We start from the raw sequence: 11,955 nt of genomic DNA, 5'->3' as shown, positions 1-11,955 counted from the left end.
TATATATATATATATAATATATATATATATATATATAAAATATATATATATATATAAATATATAAATATATATATATATATATTCTATATATATATATATATATATATTTATACGTATAATATATATACTATATATGTATGTATGTAGTATTAGTATATATATATAGTATCATATAAATATATACTATATATATAGTATATATCTATATATCTATAATATATATGATATATATATAATATATATATATATATATATATATATATATAATATATATCTATATATATATATATATATATCATATATATTATATATATATATATACTATATATATACACTTATATCACTTATCACGCAATTCATTTATCACACATTAATGCTGGTGAAAAACAAGAGGCGGGTGTAGGTCCTAACCGGTTTCGACTCTATTTCCAAGCCACTGACGAAGGACTGATACAGTGTTAGAAGTCATAAATGTACTATATACCACAGAGACAGTACTGAAGAACATACACAACCGTCTGAGACTGCAGAACCACACACAGGCGTTGGTGGTCAAAGGGCTTCTTTCGATTAGCAGTTTCATTTTATTGTGATTAAGATTCTGATGGACCGTAATCCTCATGTTCACATAACAATATTCACGTAGGGAATCTCTCCACTGTGGCGGTATTGAGGCTTCAAACGTCTCGTTTTTCTCGAGACCTTTAAAATTCGGTTTAGTTTCCAATATCTTGATGTTGATATGTTTTTCCAAACGGTTGGTCTTCTAATTCTAACAAGAAATTACATATCTTCTTCTTCTTTCTCTGCATCTTCTCCCACTTCTATGTGGGGGTCGATGTTTCTGACACCTTTCCTCCAACTGGTTCAGTTAAACACATCGTCTTCTGACAATTGTTTGTCTCTCAGGTCTTCTTTAACCACATCCGTCCACCTTCGCTTCGGTCTTTTTCTCGCTCTCTCACTAGGAACCTCCATCTGCATCATTCTCCTTCATACATAAGTCTTATCCCTTCTCATCACACGGCCATACCACTGTAGTCTTCTTTCCTGGTCCACCTTTGATAGTTCTTTTTCTTTCATTCTTGATCCTGTCCATTTTTGTCACTCCACACATCCATCTGAGGATTCTCTCTCTCTCTATCTATCTATATATATATTAGTTAACCAACCCGGTACTGCCCGGGAAATCTCTGAATGACAACTGATAATGAACTCTCTCTCTCTCTTTCCTGTTAAGATAGTTGCTTAGGTTACATTTCTCAGCATATTTTACATGTATTTCACCACTTGTCAACCCCCCATTCTATTGTCATTTTATTTTTCACGCCTTCTTACACCAATGTCTATCAGGGCTGAACTTGGACTTAAAGGGTATTGGAAGTGTTACTATTCATATCAGTGACCTCAAAAACTATGGATTAGGCGTTAATATCTGTAGTTTCCAGTTATTTGTACTTGAAGGGCATTAGAAGTCTCATTATTCACCATACCAACCTCAAAAGCTATGAGTTAGACACTAAAATTTGTTGTTTTGGGTTATTTTTACATATCATCTCCTTACCATCCCGTCTCACCCCTCCCCTCCTTATTGGGGCTGAACTTGGACTTAAAGGGAATTAGGAGTGTTCCTATTCATCTCAACAGCCACAAAAACTATGGATTAGACACTAATATCTGTCGTTTTTGGTTATTTGTTCATATCACCCCTTTCTCATATCACCCCCTTTCTATTGGGGCTGAACTTAAACTTAAAAGGGCATTAGGAGTGTACTATTCATCTCATGACCTCGAAAACCATGGATTAGATACTAATATCTGTCGCTTTGGGTTATTTTTATGTCACCCCTTTCCCAGCCCTTCTCACCCCCCACCCTTCCTATCGGGGCTGAACTTGGATTTGAAGGGCATCGGGAGAGACTCTAATCCTCTGAGAAGCCTCTAAAAATATGGAATAGACAATATCTGTTATCTTTTGGTTGCTGTCACTTATACGACCCTTCCTTGTCCTCTCAGTTTCTCATGTATGTCAGTTTGTCTGCTAAGTAAAGGACGTTGAGTCAAAAGATCTTGCAGCTACTCTATTGTTTATCTTTCCTTCATGCTTATACCCTTTATATATATATATATATTATATATATATATTATATATATATATATATATATATATATATATTGGCAATATGCCATGGGCAAAGCTGCATATATCAGAATAGTCTTGTCAGATTGGGAATAGCAATGGCCTGTAATTTGAAAATTTCTGTCTTTTAAGTAAACATGAATGTCATAAAATTTCAGGTGAATTAAGTTATTCACAATCATTTGAGAAAATATTAAATTTTACGCGATTTTTTCTGAATAACAATATATTTACGGCTACTGTAAATTTAAATGAACGATCACATAAGAACAATAGACAGGGATGACTCACCCTAGTCTCGAGCACTTTCTGCACTAGACATCCAAATCATGTTAGTCTCTGTCACTCAGCAGGTGCTGTGTGTCTAGCCCATTGGTCTCTTCCCTCGTCTTCTCTTGTAGACTGCACTAGTGCACTAAGCTTGGCAAAGCCTAAGTCTTGCACTGCGTTATGCAATCACGTAATAAACTCTTTTATTAACTTCTATATTAGCCAAACTACAAAGGCTATTTTTTTTACAAAAAATATAATTCAAAATATGTAACTCTTTAGCTACAACTTGGTTGCTTTGGTGATGCCTCTGCCCTAATAAAAAAAAACATCACAAAGTAACTTTTTCAAGTCAAGCTTAAAAGTCATATAAACATTTCAACTTTATTTAACTATAAAAAGGTATAAAGAAGAAATTGTGTTTTGAATGATATTGTTAGCACTCAGATGTTTTTCACTAATGTCAAGTTTCAAAATTTTATATTACTATTTCTAAACAAATTATATCATAGAATATTTGATAACAATGCATTAAAGATTTCTACTAATTTAAGCCCAGCTTGCTGTTACAATCCCCACACCAAGATGGCAGCAGTGGCTACATCTCCCGTAATACTTGATAAATGCCTGTGCCCAATCTATTGTTCTTTTGTGATCGCTGATCTAAATCCATTAGAACATCCAAAATCTCCGCTTGCAGATCATAACCCATCGTTAAAAAGTAGTTTGATGAAAAAAAATTAATGGTAACAGCCTGTTTCCTGCTCATCGCTTGTCTACTTTTTTCATTCTTTACCACAAAATCTTAGGATATAGGCTAGTATTTACAATTAAACGTGCATAATACTTTAAAAGTGGAAAAACCTAAGCATCACATGCAATTCCTTTCAATTTTCACAATGTCGTTAGCTAAACCCCTGTAAATTACATGATTCCATTCTTCTAGGCTAGGCTACGGTATGAAATATACCTAGGTAAGCCTGACTATCCTAACTGTGCAGGTTTTCATATCAAAACCTTAACAATTTCTTTCAACTTCTGCTATTGACTGTTAATTACCAAAACATTGGCCACTCCCCCTCCACATACTCATCAAAAATAGAAATAACAGAGGTATAAAATCCCCCCTCCAACGGACTTGCTTATGCTAACCTAGGCCAAGTGGGCCTAATATTGGAACAACTCGAGTGGCCTAACTTCGTACGAACGAAACTACTAGATACAAAAATATTGTAATTCAATTCACTTACCGCATTTTCACTTTCAACTGTCTCTAGATACTCTGTAGTCAGTTCAAAGTCTACTTCGGTAGTTTAGCTAGCACTAGCCTATAAAAAAATAGTAAGCAAGTACTAGGTAGGTGTTTCCTCATTTGTTTTTTATTTAGCTAATGCCATGGATGATGGAACTTCACAAGACTGGGCTGGATGCTCGAACTTCAGTTACACAAACTGTACACAGCACTGTCATTGTTTTCTTCAATAAACACAAACACAAGCTACAGTCTGATAGAAAGGCATTGATCGAATGTAAACAAACACAACTTATCTTTTCACTATTCGTTCTCTTCAGCAATTTCCCACAGCTAAGCCCATTTCCGTTTCAGTTCTGCATGAATTTAGTCATACTAATGCCCATAAAGGGTAGAGAACGACGGCATCATTTTCCAGGAATGTACATCGACCAACTTAAGAAAACAAGGAAAGCTTGCGCAAGAAACGCCAACTTCCATATTAATGGAAAAGGGGAAAGGTCAAAACTCGAGGACGTATAGTTAATACAATAACTTAAAAAAAAAAAAAGAGAGACATCTCTGGATAGTTGAGGCTTCTGATTAGTCGAAGGTATTCCATGGGTATGGATGGTAATGGGGTATGGATATTAAAGAAGTGAATGGTGAAACAGGTTTCGCCAGACATGGATGGTTATAAGAGTGACGTCATAGATAGAAGAGTGATTTTTGGAGGTCAACGGTACCTATTTCCTGCTTACCCTTTACGATATACACTTTTTCTTGTATTTTTCCGTTCGTCATTCGGTTTATGAACCACAACTAAAAGAATCAGCAACTTTCTCTTGTACATTGAAATTAAATTGCGCGCGCAAATATACACACAGACACACACACACACACACACACACACACACACACACACAGGACACACACCACACATACATACACACACACACACACACATATATATAATATATATATTATATATATATATATATATATATATATATGTGTGTGTGTGTGTGTGTGTGTGTGTGTGTGTGTGTGTCTTACTGAATGCATAGGGCCTCAATGAATTCAAGTTATATGTCTCTTTCCTGTGCCATCTCCCTGAGGTCAACCCAATTCTGAGATCAAACCTCCCTCCGCATTGTCATCAGCCACGTTTCTCTTGGTCTAACCACGTCCTCTCCTGCCCAGCAGCTTCCATTCAGATACATCCTGGACTATCTCAACTTCTCTCCTTAAAATATGCCCCAAACATCTCCATCTTGATAATCTAATGTTAAGGTCACACATTCACGTATCAACACACGCACGCCCACGCATGAGCGGAAATTGGTAGTTGGCAACAGCTTACGTCAGTAAACCGTAAATGTAACGTAAAACATACGTAAAATCGTACACGTACGGTGACGGGTCGTCCGGGCTCTAAGCTCCGCCCACTAGGGCGCTGTAGCCCGCTCCAGTTTTGAAATGTTCAAAACAAGTCGTGGGTGGTCACGCCAAATGTCACCTAATGTCCAGGCATTGCACGTGGGACCCACGGTGACTGTTGCGGGGTAGGCGCTGGGGTCACCAGCATTGTTCGCCGTCGTTGTTTTCTTTCTGCTGCTGTAGCGTGGTATAAAAGGTCAAGTCGGCGCCCTCAGGGCTACGGGCCGAACAAAGGAAAGGCCTGTGCCAACAAGAAGTGTTGGCTTAATACAACAACAACAACAACCCTCAAGTCAGCTGTTGTTTCCATCTCCCGAGACCAGCAGTTTCCTCCAAGTACTCTCCACAACGCCTTCAAGATGCCGAACCTCCTAAAACGACCAAGGAAGGGACCATCAACGTCACATCTTGCAGGACCTTCTTTCGGCCCGGAGAAGACTCCCACAGCCACTCCTGCAGACACTCAGGTCGAGGAAATGTCATTTCCCACCTACAGGAGTCGGAGTTGGATGAGATACAGAGTGATGACAGCGGCACAGAAGATGACTGATGGACAGGGAGAAGTGGATATTGAACATATTCTACTTCCTCAAGCCCCATATCGTCCGTCAGAAGAAGCCCAAGATGTTGGGACTGCCAATGGTATGTATATTATAATGTCTGACTTAATTTTTTTTTCATTTGTAGAAAATATACAATATTTTACAGTACATGCAGGATTCTACCAAAGTGAATTTACAACCTGGATTTTCAGAATGCAATATTTTTACATTCTCTCATACATGCTCCATCACTTTACAGTCTGCTCTGTTTACAGGCAGACCATTTTGTACCCTACAGCCCCAAAACGGTGGGCGTGGTCACGACGTGAAGTTGATGTACATAGAATATTGCACTATCGGTGTAAGTTCCAGGTAGACGTCCGACCTTGCTTTCTTTGCGCGTACATTTGCGGCACAATTTACGGTGCTGGCTTTACGTCCGTTGGCCCATATCCTGTTTACCAGCTGTTCAAGGTCATCTCACCACGATGATGCCCACGATCCACATACGAGGGCATACGCCGTCGTGATACGTGAATGTGTGACCCCAGCATAACTATATCGTTCACATTGGACACCCCTGCCACCTCGCGAATTGCCGCATTTGTTATGCTGCTGCCATTTGATTCCCAAAATTCTTCTCAGTGCTTTGTTCTCAAAGGGAAGAAATTTTGCATCAGCTGTCACAGTGCTGTACCACGACTGGTGCCAATAAGTTAATATCGATCTTACAAGTGAAATGTATGTTTTGATTTTGCTGTGAACTGATATTTGAATTGACCTCCAAACTGTTTTTAGCATGCCCATTGCTTGTTCTGCCCTCCCTATTCTCTCCCTGAATTCTGTACCTAGTGATCCATTGCTGGTAATAATGGTTCCCAAATATTTGAAAGTGTCTGAGTTGGGTAATATTACTCCTCCGATAAAGCAGTTCGTCTGATCACCACTCTGAATCTGCATGGCCTCAGTCTTTCTCTGGTTGATCACTAATCCAACCTTTCTCCCCTCCAGTACTAACCTATCTATCATTTCCTGCATTTCAGCCATTGTAGAGGCAATTAGAACTATATCATCTGCGTATTCAAGATCACATAATCTCTGGTCCCCTTTCTATTGAGTGCCATTATTCATTCCTTGCATTACCTTGGTCATAACATAATCAATCACCATAATAAACAGTAGAGGGGACAGTATTCCACCTTGTAGTGCTCCAGTCTTGACTTCAAATGCATCTGTAAGACTACCATCTACCATTACCCTACAACAACTTCCATTATGCATATCCATTATTATGTTCACAATCTTTTCTGGTATCCCATAGTGCCTCAGAATCTTTCTTAACATACTACGTGAAATACTATCAAATGCTTTCTCAAAATCCACAAAGCATAAAACAAGAGGTGATTTTAGTTCGTTACACTGAGCTATATGTCATAGAATAAAAATCTGATCGTCACATCCTTTACCCTTTCTGAAATCTGCTTGCTCTTTTCGAAGTATTCTATCTATTACAGGTTCTATTCTACTCAATATTACCTTGGAAAACACTTTCATACCTACTGGTGACAATGTGATCCGTCGCCAATTCCCAGTCTCTCAAATCTCCCTTCTTGGGTACTCTAACAATAATCCCTTTCTTTTTCCATTTAACAGGCGTGACTTCATCTCGCCACATATGATTGAATAATTCATTAAACATAATGGGTGTTTGAATCTCATCAGCCTTCAACATTTCAGGTGCAATACCATCCATTCCTGAACTAATGATTGGTCTGATAGGGTTATTGATTTTATGTGTCTTGACTAAACCAGATAAATCTAATGCAGTGGTAATAATGAATAAAAGTGACTATATAAGTAAAATAATGACATTGCTAAATGATACTGATACTTATACGAAACTGAGGTCTGACCCTACACAGACAGTGAACTCCCATTTTAATAAACAAATTAAATCCATTTTGAAGGGCTTGGACCATTTAATTAAACAGTTTACACCGCAATGCGCCTCCCTACCTTATATGTATGGTTTAGTCAAGACACAAAATCAATAACCCTATCAGACCAATCATTAGTTCAGTGGGCTCAGTTACGTATAATTTATCTAAATGGCTTGTAAAAATTCTTACTCCTTTGGTAGGAAACATTTCTAACACGAATGTTAAAAACAATGTTGATTTTATAAACAAATTGAATAGTTTAAATTTGAATTTTTATTTTAATATGGTTAGTTTTGATGTTGTCTCTTTATTTACAAAAGTGCCTGTAGATGACTTACTTGAATATTTGGAGGAGGAATTAGAACGTCATGACATTCCCTTAAGTGTGGCAAACCTCATTAGTCTCATAAGGTTATGTATCAAAGATAGTAAATTTTGTTTTAATGAGGAATTTTTTGTACAAAAGTTTGGCATGGTTATGGGTAATCCCTTATCTCCTGTCCTTAGCAATATTTACATGGAATTTTTTGAGACAAAACTCTTACCAAGAATTTTGCCCCAAAAAGTTATTTGGTTTAGATATGTGAATGATATCTTCTGTTTTTGGCCAGTTCACGAAAATCTCCAGGAATTCCTTAATAACCTCAATAATTTAGTCCCTTCTATAAAATTTACTGTAGAGGAAGAAAGAAATTGTAATTTGAATTTTCTTGATGTAACTGTCCATAGAAATGATAGAAACTTCACCTTTTCAGTCTTTCGAAAATCAACTAACATTGCCTCTTTTATTCATTACTACTCCAATCACCATCAAAATGTTAAATTCTCTGTTTTTTCTGGGATGTTTCTAAGGGCTTTACGTGTCTGTAGCCTGCAGTTTATTGACGCTGAAATTAAAACTATTTATAATATTGCAATGAAACTTAAATACCCAAGGACTTTTGTAGATGTGGCATGGAAAAGAGCTAGAAAAACATTTTATTCAACTAATGACAAACTTGAATTTAGTAAGAATAACATTCTAAAATTACCCTATGATGAAAGGTTTTTAGATATTTCTAGAATTTTAAAGCTTTTTAACATAAATGTTGTTTTCAGTAATATTAATGTCAAGAGTTTAATAATAAAAAATTCTCCTAAAGATCTTCCAGGCTGCATATATGAAATTCCTTGCAAAAAGTGTGATAAAGTCTATTACGGACAAACCGGTAAATCTCTTTCACAACGTCTCAAACATCATCAGTATTCTGTGAGAACTGGGCAAATATCGAATGCATTATTTGTACATATGAGAGATTTAGACCATCCTATTAACTGGAGTCAAGTAAGAGCCTTAATCCCATGTAATGACACAGTTAAAAGGAATATTATTCCATCTTGTTTCATCAAGTCAAATAATAGAAATGTTCTAAATTTAAGTCTTGGTTTATTTAAACAAACATCAGCCATCGCACAGGCTTACCTTTAAGCAAAAAAGAAAATAGTGCAATTAGACTTCATGCCATATCCTGTCACCATCACATACAGTACAGCGATTTTGAAATACTCGGACAAACAAAAAACAGCCTTTCACTTCCCTTTTTAGAGTCCCTCCATATTAAACAACAATCTCCAACACTCAATAACCAAACCACCTCTGTTCCTTTGTTCATTGCATAATTTGCTTGTTTGTTTGTTTGTTTTTTTCTCCCTCCTTCTCACTCTCTCTCTCTCTCTTTTACCCACACCACTTCTGCTCATTTCATTCCCAGTTTTCTAACTCTCCCAGTTGTCATTTGACTACACATGAACAGTAGGTTCGCCAATATTTTTTGTACTAGAGTTAGCAATTTTTAAATTAAATTATTTTTTTTTACTCTGAATATTCATGTATTTATTTTTCGCTCTCAGTATATTTCTGCATTTTACGTAATCTCTTTTAACTTGTCATTGCTCTTTATTGCTCTTTTATGGTTTGCAGTTAACTTAGTTTTTATGTTCCTTTTTTACTGTGTTATGTATTTTAAAGTATTGTAATGTTTTTAGATATACTTAATCAGTACAGTTCTTAATGTTTCTTTTTTTTTGTATCATTTTATAGATGAGTGACCCTGATGATGGGAAAAACAATGTATTCCCAAAAGCTCGGCTGTGCCCTTGTTTAATTTTAAAGAAATAATAATGTCTGGAAAATTACCACGTCTTCTGGCTATCCTGTTCTGCTATATATATATATTATATATATATAGTATATATATATATATATATATATATATATATATATATATATATAATAATATATAGATATTTACTATATATATACATATATATATATATATATATAGTATATCTATATATATATATATATATATATATATATATATATATATATATATAAATCAAAGGCTTATTCAGGTATCCTTGGAAGGTAATGTTCAGTAGTTGTTTTCATGTCTCCTCTCTTTCCACCTGCGTCGAGTTTGGTGGGTGGAACCACTCGAACATTAGTTGAAGAATGGTGCCTCGGATTATCACCAGCCCTTTTGACCGATTCCAATTCTTTGTTTCATGGGCAATGGCGGACTTACTGATCTCGACTTACTGATCTCCCTTTTGTACAGGCAAATTAAACGACTTTTACTTTCCCCCTTGACTTTTGACCGTCGACTAGGGAATTCCGAACTGACCATCATAAATGAAAGAAGGAACTAGAATCTTTCAAAAGGACTCGCTATGATTCCAGGCCCTAATATTAAGCCCATGAAATTCGCTGCAGGTGGGAGGGAACTGGAGCTGTAAACAACCACAGATTATTTCAGTCAATACCACCTGCGTGGCTAAGCCTTACAAATTTCTATATCAATATCATAGTCAAACCAAAATGACAACGAATATGTAGAACGTTTGAGACGTTGCCACTCTCCCAAATTTGATTCTTAAAACCTTGAGCTAAGATTGGATATCGTGCAGATGTGGCAGGCACGTCGCCAAACCTTTCCATGTTAGGCCTGAAACGGAAAACAGCTTGACGCTTGTTAGGCGTATCTAATCGTGAAGATGAAAAAGAAGTGAACTCTGAAGAATTGAATTCATACAGTAAACTACTTTGACCAAATAAATTATACTAGTGCCCATATCTATCCCAGACTCACTGATGAAAAGAAATGATACAATGTAGTAAAAAAAAATACATACTGTTATTAACTCCTCATGATGACTGATTTGTAAACTAACTCCGCCTTGTCCCGGAACGACCTCTTTTTTCCGTTCTCTGGACAGCCCAGGGAGGGATAATTAGGATTTTATGGCCGGATTAAACAACGCCTAATTGAATAATGCAGATTCTCTGTAGTCAGATTGTAAGTCATGAAAAAGTTTGGAAACGTAGCCAATGACAACTATATTGTGTGTGCGGTGTTTCTATCTGCACTATAAATCTATTTACACAAATACGTAAATAGACTTATAGTGCACATAGAAACAACTTTAGTATTTCATGAAAATAGCCTTATCAGCTGTGTAAGTTATGTTTATGTCGCTATGTACATATATGCATACGTTCATGCATGCATATAGACACAGACACAGACACACACACACACACACACACATATATATATATATATATATATATATATATATATATATATATATATGTATGTATGTATGTATGTATGTATGCATGTACACGGCAACATAAACATAATTTACACAGGTGCTGAAGCAATTTTTATGAAATGCTAAAGTTAAATCGATGAAATAGATTACAATTATTGCCAATTGCCAATAGTTTGTGGTCATTATTCAGTTACACGCGCTGAACCGTTACATGCACTTACTTCTTACTTCTTCCCAGCTTGTTCCCATTTTAATATGGGGTCGCCGTTTCCATCTATTTCTATCCTGTGCTTCTGCCACATGCACTGAACTTAAAATATATATATATATATATATATATATATATATATATATACTATATATATATATACATATATATATGTGTGTGTGTGTGTGTGTGTGTGTGTGTGTGTGTGTGGATGTCTATCAATGTAAACCTTCTTGAACAAGTTGAGGGTATGGGCACGGGGTCTCCGCTTCGCCTTACCTTTGCGAACGTCTTCAAGTGGTCCCTGGAGGGGCACATTTTCGATCAATAGCCCCTGGCCTTCCGCCCTCTGTTTTACTCACGCTGTGTGGCTGTTGTACTCATGTTATGTAGCTGTTTTACTCACGTTATGTGGACAACTCTTTCATCTTATTCAAACATGAGTTCGCACTAGACAGGATCCTGGATTTTGCTAACAGTTACCATAGCAATATTAATTTTTGACAATAGGAAAAGAATAAAATTTCAAAAAATGAGCCCCCTTAGGTATTCTGATCTCTATTGGGGCGGGCGGGGGCGGGGGTGG

The 11,955-nt window shown here is 36.4% G+C and overlaps 1 protein-coding gene across 1 annotated transcript in view; it reads right to left on the bottom strand.

Moving 5' to 3' along the window:
- LOC135196145 (centromere protein V-like) overlaps window positions 1–3,685 on the bottom strand; it is a 71,422-nt gene extending 67,737 nt beyond the window's left edge. The window contains exon 1 of the mRNA XM_064222700.1: window positions 3,662–3,685. The gene's annotated coding sequence lies outside the window, so the exon portion shown is untranslated. The remainder of the gene's footprint in view (window positions 1–3,661) is intronic.
- Window positions 3,686–11,955: the final 8,270 nt, after the last annotated feature.

Source organism: Macrobrachium nipponense, chromosome 17 (genome assembly GCF_015104395.2).
Source record: "Macrobrachium nipponense isolate FS-2020 chromosome 17, ASM1510439v2, whole genome shotgun sequence".
NCBI classification, from domain to species: domain Eukaryota; kingdom Metazoa; phylum Arthropoda; class Malacostraca; order Decapoda; family Palaemonidae; genus Macrobrachium; species Macrobrachium nipponense.
The sequence above is the reverse complement of the archived record's forward strand: the minus strand, read 5'-3'. Positions and strand labels throughout refer to the sequence as shown.